Source organism: Oncorhynchus nerka, linkage group LG24 (genome assembly GCF_034236695.1).
Source record: "Oncorhynchus nerka isolate Pitt River linkage group LG24, Oner_Uvic_2.0, whole genome shotgun sequence".
NCBI lineage: Eukaryota > Metazoa > Chordata > Actinopteri > Salmoniformes > Salmonidae > Oncorhynchus > Oncorhynchus nerka.
This window is the reverse complement of record NC_088419.1, coordinates 32,211,048-32,223,280: the sequence shown is the minus strand read 5'-3', so window position 1 is coordinate 32,223,280 and position 12,233 is coordinate 32,211,048. Positions and strand designations below refer to the sequence as shown.

The 12,233-nt window shown below is 42.3% G+C and overlaps 1 long non-coding RNA gene across 1 annotated transcript; it reads left to right on the top strand.

Moving 5' to 3' along the window:
* Positions 1–3,022: 3,022 nt before the first annotated feature.
* LOC115107862 (uncharacterized) lies at positions 3,023–11,844 on the top strand. The gene is made up of 3 exons (XR_003860274.2): positions 3,023–3,499; positions 4,060–4,129; positions 10,988–11,844. It is a non-coding gene; the product is annotated as an uncharacterized LOC115107862 (long non-coding RNA).
* The last annotated feature ends 389 nt before the right edge of the window (positions 11,845–12,233 follow it).

Sequence of the window (12,233 nt, the reverse complement as noted above, 5' to 3'; positions counted from 1 at the left end):
CTTCTGCTCAGTTGCAAGATTGAGTTGTGTTAAGAGTTGTAGACTCGAGTCACATGTCTTGGACTTGAGTCTGACTCGAGTCACAAATTTGATGACTTGAGACTTGACTTGATAGAAAATAAAATAACTTGAGACTTGACTTGGACTTGGAGCCTCATTGCTGGTCACGTTTTGTAACGTTTTGTCACACATTTTGTGGCAAAGAGTCTTTGTGGATTACTCTCCACGAAGCCAGAGACAGTAGCCGCAGCATCGCCCTTGCAAAAATACGTGCAACAGATTGGATAGTAAAACGCACAGTTGGCCCTCTGATTGGAACAGCAAACTGTCAGTCAACACAGGTCAGGTGAGCTAGCAAACAGATTGCTGATTTGCTGTACATCTATAGGATCAGGTGCAGAAAACATTAAATTGTAGGGAGAGAGGATTGCCATAATAAGTAAATATGCATCTCCAAAAATAGTTTGGTGATCAAGAAGATTAACTATTTACTGTGCAAGCTCACCAGCAACGGGGCATCAAGAAACAATTAAGTCTACTAGCATAAACGTACTGGCCTTTTGGTATGTCAAAATTGCTTGAAATATATAATATACTTATGAAACTTGCATTAATTACTGTGGACATAGTCACAGTTCTCCACTTGCGCTCTCAAAACTCCTGCCAGTGGAGAGCGATTTGTTTTCTTGTTGATATGTTTGCTGTTGCTTTCACACATTTAAATGCATATGTGGTATATATATTGCATCTAATCCTACAATAATTGCTAGAGTTTCATAATTTCCTCCCCATACAGTTGATTGCAACCCTTAGAACATTTTCATTTAGTCTACCATTTCTTACACTCTGAGTAGACAATATATGTATTGTGCACATGAACATTTGTAGAAGTTCTGTTTTTTTATAGTTTCCCTTGTTCATATTTCCTGGGTTATGTTGGATTTCCGTTTGTCTGTTTGTGCTTTCAAGACAACTGGGAACTTGGGGGAAAAAACTAGGCCAAATCATAATTTCAGTGATCTTCAGGTCGGAAAGTTGGAGCTCTAGAAAGATGCCCAAGATTCCGACTTGGAATTCCAAGGTTGGATGACCATTCAAAAGATTTTTCCCAGTCGGAGCTCGTTTTTGTTTCAGAGTTCCTAGTTGTCTTGAACGCTCGGAAGTCTGAGTTTTCTCGAGTTCCCAATTCCCAGTTGGTTTCAACACAGCATGTGTCCTATGTCTCTGTCATTCTGGTTGTGCATAATAGGAGCACACATGCCTCCGTGCGCATATCGGCTACATGGCCTGCGCGCCACACTTTTGTTGAATAAAACAAAATGATTGTTCCATGTATGAATGGTGAGGAAATAAAATCAATAATCATTATATCTGTTTAAGACTAATATAACAATGGGTGTGGAAATTGCTTCGAACATTGTAGAACCAATTTATTGTTTGTAATTGCCAATTGGGTAATTGTATGGTTCTGGAAGGTGCCAAGTGTTCACCAGCATACATACTGTACCTGCTTGAGCTCCTGTTAGACAGATTCCATTTGGTTTCTCGAGGGGAGGCTTTGCCGTCTTGCCCTCTGCCCATTCAGATAAGAAAGGTTAAGCCTGATACATAAGCTATTTTGGGCCGTGTATTTTCTGTATAATATGTCGCTTTTACCTTTGGATCACCAAGACCTGTAAATAAATCTACACTCTGAGCGAGTTCTACTAAAGGTCCCTTTTACAATTTCATAATCAAAATGTGCTGTAGACAAAATAATGAAAACTGCTGTCTGGTAAGCCTCAATAAATAGACAAATATTTAAACAAGTCATTGTATGTATAGATGTATTTTTTTTTTTACTTCACTTGAGATTTGACTTGACTTGCTCTTAGAATGCACGACTTGAACTCGACTCAAGATTCGACCCTGTCTACTTGGGACTCAAATTGAGACTTACATTTACATTTACATTTAAGTCATTTAGCAGACGCTCTTATCCAGAGCGACTTACAAATTGGTGCATTCACCTTATGACCTCCAGTGGAACAGTAGTGCATCTAAATCTTTTCAGGGGGAGGGGGGGTGAGAGGGATAACTTTATCCTATCCTAGGTATTCCTTAAAGAGGTGGGGTTTCAGGTGTCTCCGGAAGGTGGTGATTGACTCCGCTGACCTGGCGTCGTGAGGGAGTTTGTTCCACCATTGGGGGGCCAGAGCAGCGAACAGTTTTGACTGGGCTGAGCGGGAACTGTACTTCCTTAGTGGTAGGGAGGCGAGCAGGCCAGAGGTGGATGAACGCAGTGCCCTTGTTTGGGTGTAGGGCCTGATCAGAGCCTGGAGGTACTGAGGTGCCGTTCCCCTCACAGCTCCGTAGGCAAGCACCAGACTTGGATCTTGTGACATGATACTTGCTTATGACTCGAATAATGGTGACTTGGTTTCACCTCTGGGTTGCACAGAGGAAATGTCCTGTAAGATCTCTGAACACACAATCTATTGCTCACGATTTACATTGTCACAGCTGCAAATAGTTCCAATTTGTCAAGCATCATACTCTTTCTCTATCCTATATCTATCTCCCTCACAAACTCGATGATTTAGTGCCTCGGTAATAATCCACACATAATTGGGTTATACATCATTTCCACCAAGCCCAGACAGATATGGTGCTCTCACTGTACAACAATAAAGCCCCATCAACAAAGCTCAATGAATATTGTTATTGTGATACACCACATTAACCATTGTGCAGAGAGTTAGAATAATCGACTCCAATTCACCCCCCAACAGAGCGGGGTGGGCGGTGAATTGGAGGATGGAGTCAAAGGACCTGGGCACAAAGAAGAGGGGAGAGTGTAGTGTGTGTCATCTCCTCCAGTGAGATGACAGTGTGTGTAATTTCGTACGCTAATGCTGTTGGCCCCCAGAGTGCATAACCTGCCTGGCTATATTTACAGAGCCATTGCGGAGCAAAAACACACGCGCGTGCGCGCACACACACACACAAGTAGTTGTGCACAACTAATGTAGGAGTACTGGCAAACACACACACTGTCCTCAAGCTTAAAGCAGGAATCGACAAATCGTGGGCGACCCTATGCCGCCCCACGTCTTGTGTAATGTTTTCACTTCGAACAAAAACAAGGGGATTAAATCCTGAGCCACCTTGGGCTGGCCTTCTGGGAAAGGTGTGTCTTTTGCGTTAAATCCTGCCTACTCGAATTACCCTGCTACCATGGTCCCGGAGCTGGAGAGGAAGTGAAAGTAACTTGCAAAGCTAATGTTACAGCTGCCAGAAACAAACACAGAGCAGATGAAGCCAACAAGCTAGCTAACTTGTTTACCAATAAACTGTCCTTGTAGCAGGGAAAACAGAAGCAATAATCATTCTTGAATCTGAATCAACTCAACCCCAAAAGACTGCTCATGACCAATCCATAAACCGGATCAACATTGGAATTAATTTTGAAAGGTGGAAGAGTGAATCCAAAATGGTCATCGTTCTCATGGACTTGTAGGTAGGTATTGGGTTGCATTTTTAGCCTGCTAGTTACGTTAGCGCCTATCCTGTTTCTGGAGAGCTACCCTCCTGTAGGCTTTCAATCCAACCCCACATGTAACTAACCCGATTCAGTTTATCAACCAGCTAATTATTTGAATCAGGTTCCCTAGATTAGGGTTGGAACAAAAACCTACAGGACAATAGCTCTCCAGGAACAGAGTTTGAGAGCCCTGCCTTAGTGTGGTCAATGTTCAAGCAAGCTAACACGGCTACTTTGCTAGCTAGCGAACATAATTTTTATTCAGACTGTTTTGTACTCAAATTAATCTAAGGACAGCATCATTTAGCTACACTGCATAAACCTTACAACATGCCCAATGCATTTATTTCAACTAGCTAATGTTAGCTAGGTAAAGCTAGATATGCAGATTGTTGATATGATAGTATGTTTGGTTTGTAGATGATAATGCTAGCTAGCTATGTGGTCGACAGCATTTTCGGGCCAGGACCACCCCCAAAAATGCATCTAGCTATACAATTTGATACAGTAACATCACACAAACATTTATTTCTCAGGGAGATACTGGTGGAGACAGTCTGATTTCGAGGGAACCTGAGGTTGTAGAAAATCAACACCAAAAGAGAGGTAAGAAATGCTATGGATTTTTTTGTTATGCTTTGTGATTCATTAACTATTTACAGAAAGCTGTTTGCCTGTTCAGCATATTGACTATATAGCATTGATTCGTACTGTGAACTGCCCAACTTGATTGACTGAATGAATATCCAATGTGGTCAGTCAAATAAACAATGGCTCATCTGCATGACATTGGTAGACTAAGTAATAGGATGGTACATTAGCAGGACACATGCTGAACTAGTTACAGCACAACACCACATCATATGTATGTAAAGGACACTTGCTGTGACACTGACTTATTTGGTAGTAATGTCTTTCCACCCCCCATTTAACTGTAGTCAACAGAGCATTTATGGTGATTCACAATCCTGCATAGCATTGAAAAAGATATGGTTGAATTCATAAACGTTGCATACAGTCTCACGATAATCTACTCATATTCCATCAAAATTATGTTATCAAATCAAAATCCACATTTATTTGGCATATGCACAGGATACAGTGAGGTGTATATGGGAATATGACATTGCATTGTACTGTAGGCTATTGAAGTAACAGTGTGTCAGTCAAACTAATGCCAAGGATAGCTTTGACCTGTTGGATGGAGGAAACAAAGTCAGCCGTAGATGAAAAGCACCCTAACCCATCCTAATCATCTACACTACATGTGTTCTATCAGCATTGTATCAATGTGACATTCTACCTGCTACAACAGAAACCAACCAAATCAACTTAATTTCGCATTATTTCAATTCACAAGATGGAATGAATGCTCGCGTCAGCCATTGAGAATTTAACCTCTGTAGCAGGGCCGTAAGGATGCATTGCGGTCATACTGGCTATGATGATCTTCTAGTAAGGAGTCAAAGGTAGGAACCAGGAGCATCACATAACAGTTTGTGGCCTGGAAGTGTGGGACCTGCAACATTTCACAGGCCACAATCAACAGCCTGATCAACTCTACAGTATGCGAAGGAGAACTTCACACTGCACGAGGCAAATGATGGTCACAACAGATACTGACTGGGATTCTGATCCTCGGCCCTACATTTTTTTTAAGGTTTCTGTGACCTACAGTCATGTGAAATGCATAGATTAGGGCCTGATTAATTATTTTAAATGTACTAATTTCCTTAGTTCAACTGTAACTCAAACAGGTGTCTCCTCTAGGTAGACCCATTGTAGCAGCAATCGACTCTGATATCCAACATTTTTAAGTTTGTGGATTACCACATTAAACCGATGGTTGAGAATCTCCCATCTTATGTCAAAGACACCAGTCACATTGATAAAGGGCTTAGGAAGGATACCAGAGGGCACCATGCTGGCCACTTGATGTGGAAAGCTTGTTCACTAACATCCCACATACTGGAGGCTTGCAGGCGCTGCAACACTTCCTTCAGCGGAGAGACTCTACCCTTGCTCCATCCAATGATTGCATCTTACAACTTACTGAACTGGTAATATCCAATAACTACTTAATCTTTGAGTCAGACTTTTTCCTTCGAATTCGGGGTGTAGCCATGGGCTTTTCCCCCAACTATGCAAACCTGTATGTGGGACAATTTGAGGAAGCACTCCTTTACAAAACAGAGACACACCTCCTACTTTCTAAAATCCTCCTATGGAAGAGATGCATAAACTCAGCAAAAAAATAAACGTCCTCTCACTGTCAACAGCGAGTATTTTCAGCAAACTTAACATGTGTAAATATTTGTAAGAACATAAGATTCAACAACTGAGACATAAACTGAACAAGTTCCACAGACATGTGACTAACAGAAATGGAATGTGTCCATGAACAAAGGGGGGATCAAAATCAAAAGTAACAGTCAGTATCTGGTGTGGCCACCAGCTGCATTAAGTACTGCAGTGCATCTCCTCCTCATGGACTGCACCAGATTTGTCAGTTCTTGCTGTGAGATGTTACCCCACTCTTCCACCAAGGCACCTGCAAGTTCCCAGATATTTCTGGGGGAAATGGCCCTAGCCCTCACCCTCCGATCCAACATGTCCCAGACGTGCTCAATGGGATTGAGATCCGGGCTCTTCGCTGATCATGGCAAAACACTGACATTCCTGTCTTGCAGGAAATCACACACAGAATGAGCAGTATGGCTGGTGGCATTGTCATGCTGGAGGGTCATGTCAGGATGAGCCTGCAGGAAGGGTACCACATGAGGGAGGAGGATGTCTGTAACGCGTTGAGATTGACTGCAATGACAACAAGCTCAGTCCGATGATGCTGTGACACACCGCCCCAGACCATGACGGACCCTCCACCTCCAAATCGATCCCGCTCCAGAGTACATGCCTCAGTGTAACGCTAATTCCTTTGACAATAAACGCGAACCCGACCATCACCCCTGGTAAGACAAAACCACGACTCGTCAGCGAAGAGTACTTTTTGCCAGTCCTGTCTGGTCCAGCAACGGTGTGTTTGTGTCCATAGGCGACGTTGTTGCCGGTGATGTCTGGTGAGGACCTGCCTTACAACAGGCCTTACAACAGGCTTACAACAGGCCCTCAGTCCAGCCTCTCTCAGCCTATTGCGGACAGTCTGAGCACTGATGGAGAGAGTGTGCATTCCTGCTGTAACTCGGGCAGTTGTTGTTACCATCCTGTACCTGTCCCGCAGGTGTGATGTTCGGATGTATCGATCCTGTGCAGGTGTTGTTACACATGGTCTGCCACTGCGAGGACAATCAGCTGTCCGTCCTGTCTCCCTGTAGCGGTGTCTTAGGCATCTCACAGTACAGGCATTGCAATTTATTGCCGTCCGCATGCCTCCTTGCAGCATGCCTAAGGCACATTCACGCAGATGAGCAGGGACCCTGGCCATCTTTCTTTTGGTGTTTTTCAGAGTCAGTAGAAAGGCCTCTTTAGTGTCCTAAGTTTTCACAACTGTGACATTAATTCAAATCAAATGTATTTATATAGCCCTTCGTACATCAGCTGATATCTCAAAGTGCTGTACAGAAACCCAGCCTAAAACCCCAAACGGCAAGCAATGCAGGTGTAGAAGCACGGTGGCTAGGAAAAACTCCCTAGAAAGGCCAAAACCTAGGAAGAAACCTAGAGAGGAACCAGGCTATGAGGGGTGGCCTGTCCACTTCTGGCTGTGCCGGGTGGAGATTATAACAGAACATGGCCAAGTTGTTCAAATGTTCATAAATGACCAGCATGGTCAAATAATAATAATTACAGTAGTTGTCGAGGGTGCAGCAAGTCAGCACCTGAGGAGTAAATGTCAGTTGGCTTTTCATAGCCGATCATTAACAGTATCTCTACCGCTCCTGCTGTCTCTAGAGAGTTGAAAACAGCAGGTCTGGGACAGGTAGTACGTCCGGTGAACAGGTCAGGATTCCATAGCCGCAGGCAGAACAGTTGAAACTGGAGCAGTAGCACGGCCAGGTGGACTGGGGACAGCAAGGAGTCATCATGCCAGGTAGTACTGAGGCATTGTCCTAGGGCTCAGGTCCTCTGAGAGAGAGAGAAAGAAAGAGAGAATTAGAGAGAGCATACTTAAATTCACACAGGACACCGGATAAGACAGGAGAAGTACTCCAGATATAACAAACTGACCCTAGCCCCCGACACATAAACTACTGCAGCATAAATACTGGAGGCTGAGACAGGAGGGGTCAGGAGACACTGTGTCCCCATCCGATGATACCCCCGGACAGGGCCAAACAGGAAGGATATAACCCCACCCACTTTGCCAAAGCACAGCCCCCACACCACTAGAGGGATATCTACAACCACCAACTTACCATCCTGAGACAAGGCCGAGTATAGCCCACGGCACAACCCAAGGGGGGCGCCAACCCAGACAGGAAGATCACGTCAGTGACTCAACCCACTCAAGTGAAGCACCCCTCCTAGGGACGGCATGAAAGAGCACCAGGAAGCCAGTGACTCAGCCCCTGTAATAGGGTTAGAGGCAGAGAATCCCAGTGGAGAGAGGGGAACCGGCCAGGTAGAGACAGCAAGGGCGGTTTGTTGCTCCAGAGCCTTTCCGTTCACCTTCACACTCCTGGGCCAGACTACACTCAATCATATGACCCACTGAAGAGATGAGTCTTCAGTAAAGACTTAAAGGTTGAGACCGAGGCTGCGTCTCTCACATGGGTAGGCAGACGATTCAATAAAAATGGAGCTCTATAGGAGAAAGACCTGCCTCCAGCTGTTTGCTTAGAAATTCTAGGGACAATTAGGAGGCCTTCGTCTTGTGACTGTAGCGTACGTGTAGGTATGTACGGCAGGACCAAATCAGAAAGATAGGTAGGAGCAAGCCCATGTAATGCTTTGTGGGTTAGCAGTACAACCTTGAAATCAGCCCTTGCCTTAACAGGAAGCCAGTGTAGGGAGGCTAGCACTGGAGCAATATGATCAAGTCAGGATTCTAGCAGCCGTATTTAGCACCAACTGAAGTTTATTTAGTGCTTTATCCGGGTAGCCGGAAAGTAGAGCATTGCAGTAGTCTAACCCTAACAAAAGCATGGATGACTTTTTCTGCATAATTTTTGGACAGAAAGTTTCTGATTTTTGCAATGTTACGTAAGATGGAAAAAAGCTGTCCTTGAAACAGTCTGGATATGTTCGTCAAAAGAGAGATCAGGGTCCAGAATAATGCAGAGGTCCTTCACAGTTTTATTTGAGACGACTGTACAACCATCAAGATTAATTGTCAGATTCAACAGAAGATAATTTTGTTTCTTGGGACCTAGAACAAGCATCTCTGTTTTGTCCGAGTTTAAAAGTAGAAAGTTTGCAGCCATCCACTTCCTTATGTCTGAAACACATAATTGCCTACCATCTGTAAGCTGTTCTTGTCTTAACGACCGTTCCACAGGTGCATGTTCATTCATTGTTTATGGTTAATTGAACAAGCATGGGAAACAGTGTTTAAACCCTTTACAATGAAGATCTATGAAGTTATTTGTATTTTTACGAATTATCTTTGAAAGACAGGGTCCTGAAAAAGGGACGTTTCTTTTTTTTACTGAGTTTAGATGATGTCTTTGTGCTCTGGGAAGGAAGTCAGCATGAACTAATTGAATTCCAAACTCTACTAAATGAGAGCTCTGAATACCTCAAATTCACCATGCAGACTGATGAGAGAAAAATAACTACCTGGACTTACGGTTCATCAAAAGAAAATGATGCATTACACAGAGACTTATGCACAAAGCCAACAGACCACAATACCTTGCTATGTGTGGATAGTATGCATCCCCTTCCACTCATGAATGGTCTAACATATAGCCAGGTATGCAGGGTTAAACAAAACAAAGATTTTGACAGCAATGCTAAAAAAAATGACAGATAAATTAAAAATGAGAGGCTACAAGGTCAACTCTTGATGCTGCAATTATGAAGATATCTCAAAAACCAAGAGAGGAATTACTAAAAACTCAACCAAAGAAGAAAAACAACGCAACTGTCTTTTGCACTAAGTCCACCAAGTGTTTGGAGAAAATGAAAGCAATCCTGAAAAAGAACTGGCATATTCTGCAATCAGACAAAAAAATCACACACCTCTTCAAGGAACCCCCACTGGTAGTCTATAAGCGTGGTCGCAATATTGGAGGATAGCTTGGTGAGATCTGACATGCACCCTGGGTCTCTCAGACACTCTTGACACCCATTCCAAATGGGAACTACAAATGTGGATCAAGCGCACAGTGCAATAGCACTTTAAAAACATCCTTTTTCAGACACCAACATACTGGTCGAAAAATCCCTGTTAGGGGTATCATCTCATGCAAGAAAAAAAAGATTTTGACACTATTTTAACTGAACAGCCTACCACGTACCTCAAAAAAATCCCATACCATGTCATGTCATTACTTTACTTATAATGGTTTGGGACAACTGGGACCATCACTTGACATCCTGACAACTGGTAAAACAAGTCTTCAGAACATCTTAAAAATGTCCTTACATGGCCCTCAATGACGTCCTGCTAATGATGTCCTGCAATGAGTCCCAGTGGTTCTGAAAGTGGTGGTCAGGTGGGTGAAACTGCTTGCTACGGTTAGGGTTAGAGTTATGGTTAGTAGATAGTCTGTACTAGAACATCTACAAATGGACTATTCAAATAAAGTGTTATCGAAAAATAAGGTAGCATTAATAATAACTCCACTTAATAAAGAATTTATAAGGAATAAATAAATCATTAATTTATATATTTTTTAATCAGTACTTCCACATGTATTAATGTAAGTAAGCTAGTTCACACATTTATAAACAACTTTTAAAGTATGTAATAATGAAGATGTTTAATATAGGTCCTTATAAACTATTTACTAATCATTAGTAAAGTATTTTTGCATGGCCTCATCTAAAGTGAAGGCTATTTATACTTTGTAAATACTTTATACACTAAATGTTTTGAGTGACCAGTGTAATTTCTCACAGAAAGATGGACATACCATTCGTTGACATTTCAGCAGTATGTGATGCTTTTTAAGGTCTCAAAATGGTAAATGAATGAGAACAAAACAGAGGATGTTTAAAGCAATAATATCAAACACTGCACACAGTCAAATATACAGGATACAAACATTCTATTCCAGCTAAACAATGGATATATAGTGTTTGGCAAAAAAACAAATGTTCATACACATCTAAAATCTATTAATACATCTGAGAACATTTGACACACATATACAGGTACCCATAAGCAATCATATTTGATGAAAAAACACATGTGAAAAATGTTGGGATATTTTGGAAATAAATTATTAATTTGTTTCCTTACGTCTTAAGCAGTCTATGGACTGCTCTAAGGAGTGACTGCAATCCACAGTTGTCACACCATGATCTGTTTCACCTCTCTTTGTGCTTGTCTCCACCCAGCTCCAGGTGTCGCCCATCTTCCCCATTATCCCCAGTGTATTTAAAACTGTGCTCTCTGTTTGTCGGTTGCCAATTTGTCTTGTCTTGTCAACGTGTTTTTCCGTGCTCCTGTTTTTCCTAGTCTCTGTTTTCTAGCCCTCCCGGTTCTGACCTGTTCTGCCTGCCCTGACACTGAGCACGCCTTCCTGACCATTCAGCCTGCCCTGACCTCTAGCCCGCCTGCCCCCTGTACCTCTTGGACTCTGACCTGGTTAATGAACTTCTGCCTGTTCTCGACCTGCCTATTGCCTGCCCCTTGTATTCTAATAAATATCAGAGACTCTAACTATCTGCCTCCTGTGTCTGCATCTAGGTCTCACCCTGTGTTGTTAAACAGTTTGGTTTCGGTAGATAAGTCACTGCCAATAAATGCTAATGTTAGCATTTTCGGTAGAAATACATTATTTAACTCAGCATAGTATGTCTAAAGTTGTGTAACACTTTTACAACAGTCTGGCACTTTTGTAATAAAATTGTCAATATATTTTCTTAAACATCTTCTGTATTGTGTGCTTATTGTTTAACCATTCATACAGTATGTTCTAGGGCAGTGGTTCTCAAACTTATTCGGTTACTGTACCAGCAACTGAATTTTGCTCTGCCTGGAGTACCGCCTCATGTGCATTTTACCAGTAAGCCTATGATCTCATGAGTCTTCTAAAGTACCCCCTGGTTGGGAACCACTGTTCTAGGGGACATTAAGACCTTAACCCCTGTTGGTATCCTTAAATAGCAATATCTACTAAACTAACATATGGAATTATTTTAAGTTGATCATAAAACGTGTAATTTAGCCATTTGATTAAAACATTTAGGACCCCTGTAGGTATATAAAAAAAAAAAATGATTTGCTGAAACATTGAATTTGGAGCTTGTGTTTTAATAAATACGTCAAGATAGCTAGCTAATAGGAAGTTAGCTAGCTGATTATATTTAATTCACTTATCTGTAGAGTAAAGTTATCTAGCTAGCTAGCAGCTTATACACAGTGGTCTACTGTAGGTAGATAGCTAGCTAGATAATACAATGTTTTTATTTATTTCTAAATTTTTCACCCATTTTACCTATGAAATCTTTTTGGTAGTTACAGTCTTGTCCCATCGCTGCAACTCCGGTATGGACTCGGGAGAGGCGAAGGTTGAGAGCCATGTGTCCTCTGAAACACGACCCTGACAAGCTGCACTGCTTCTTAACACACTGCTTGGTT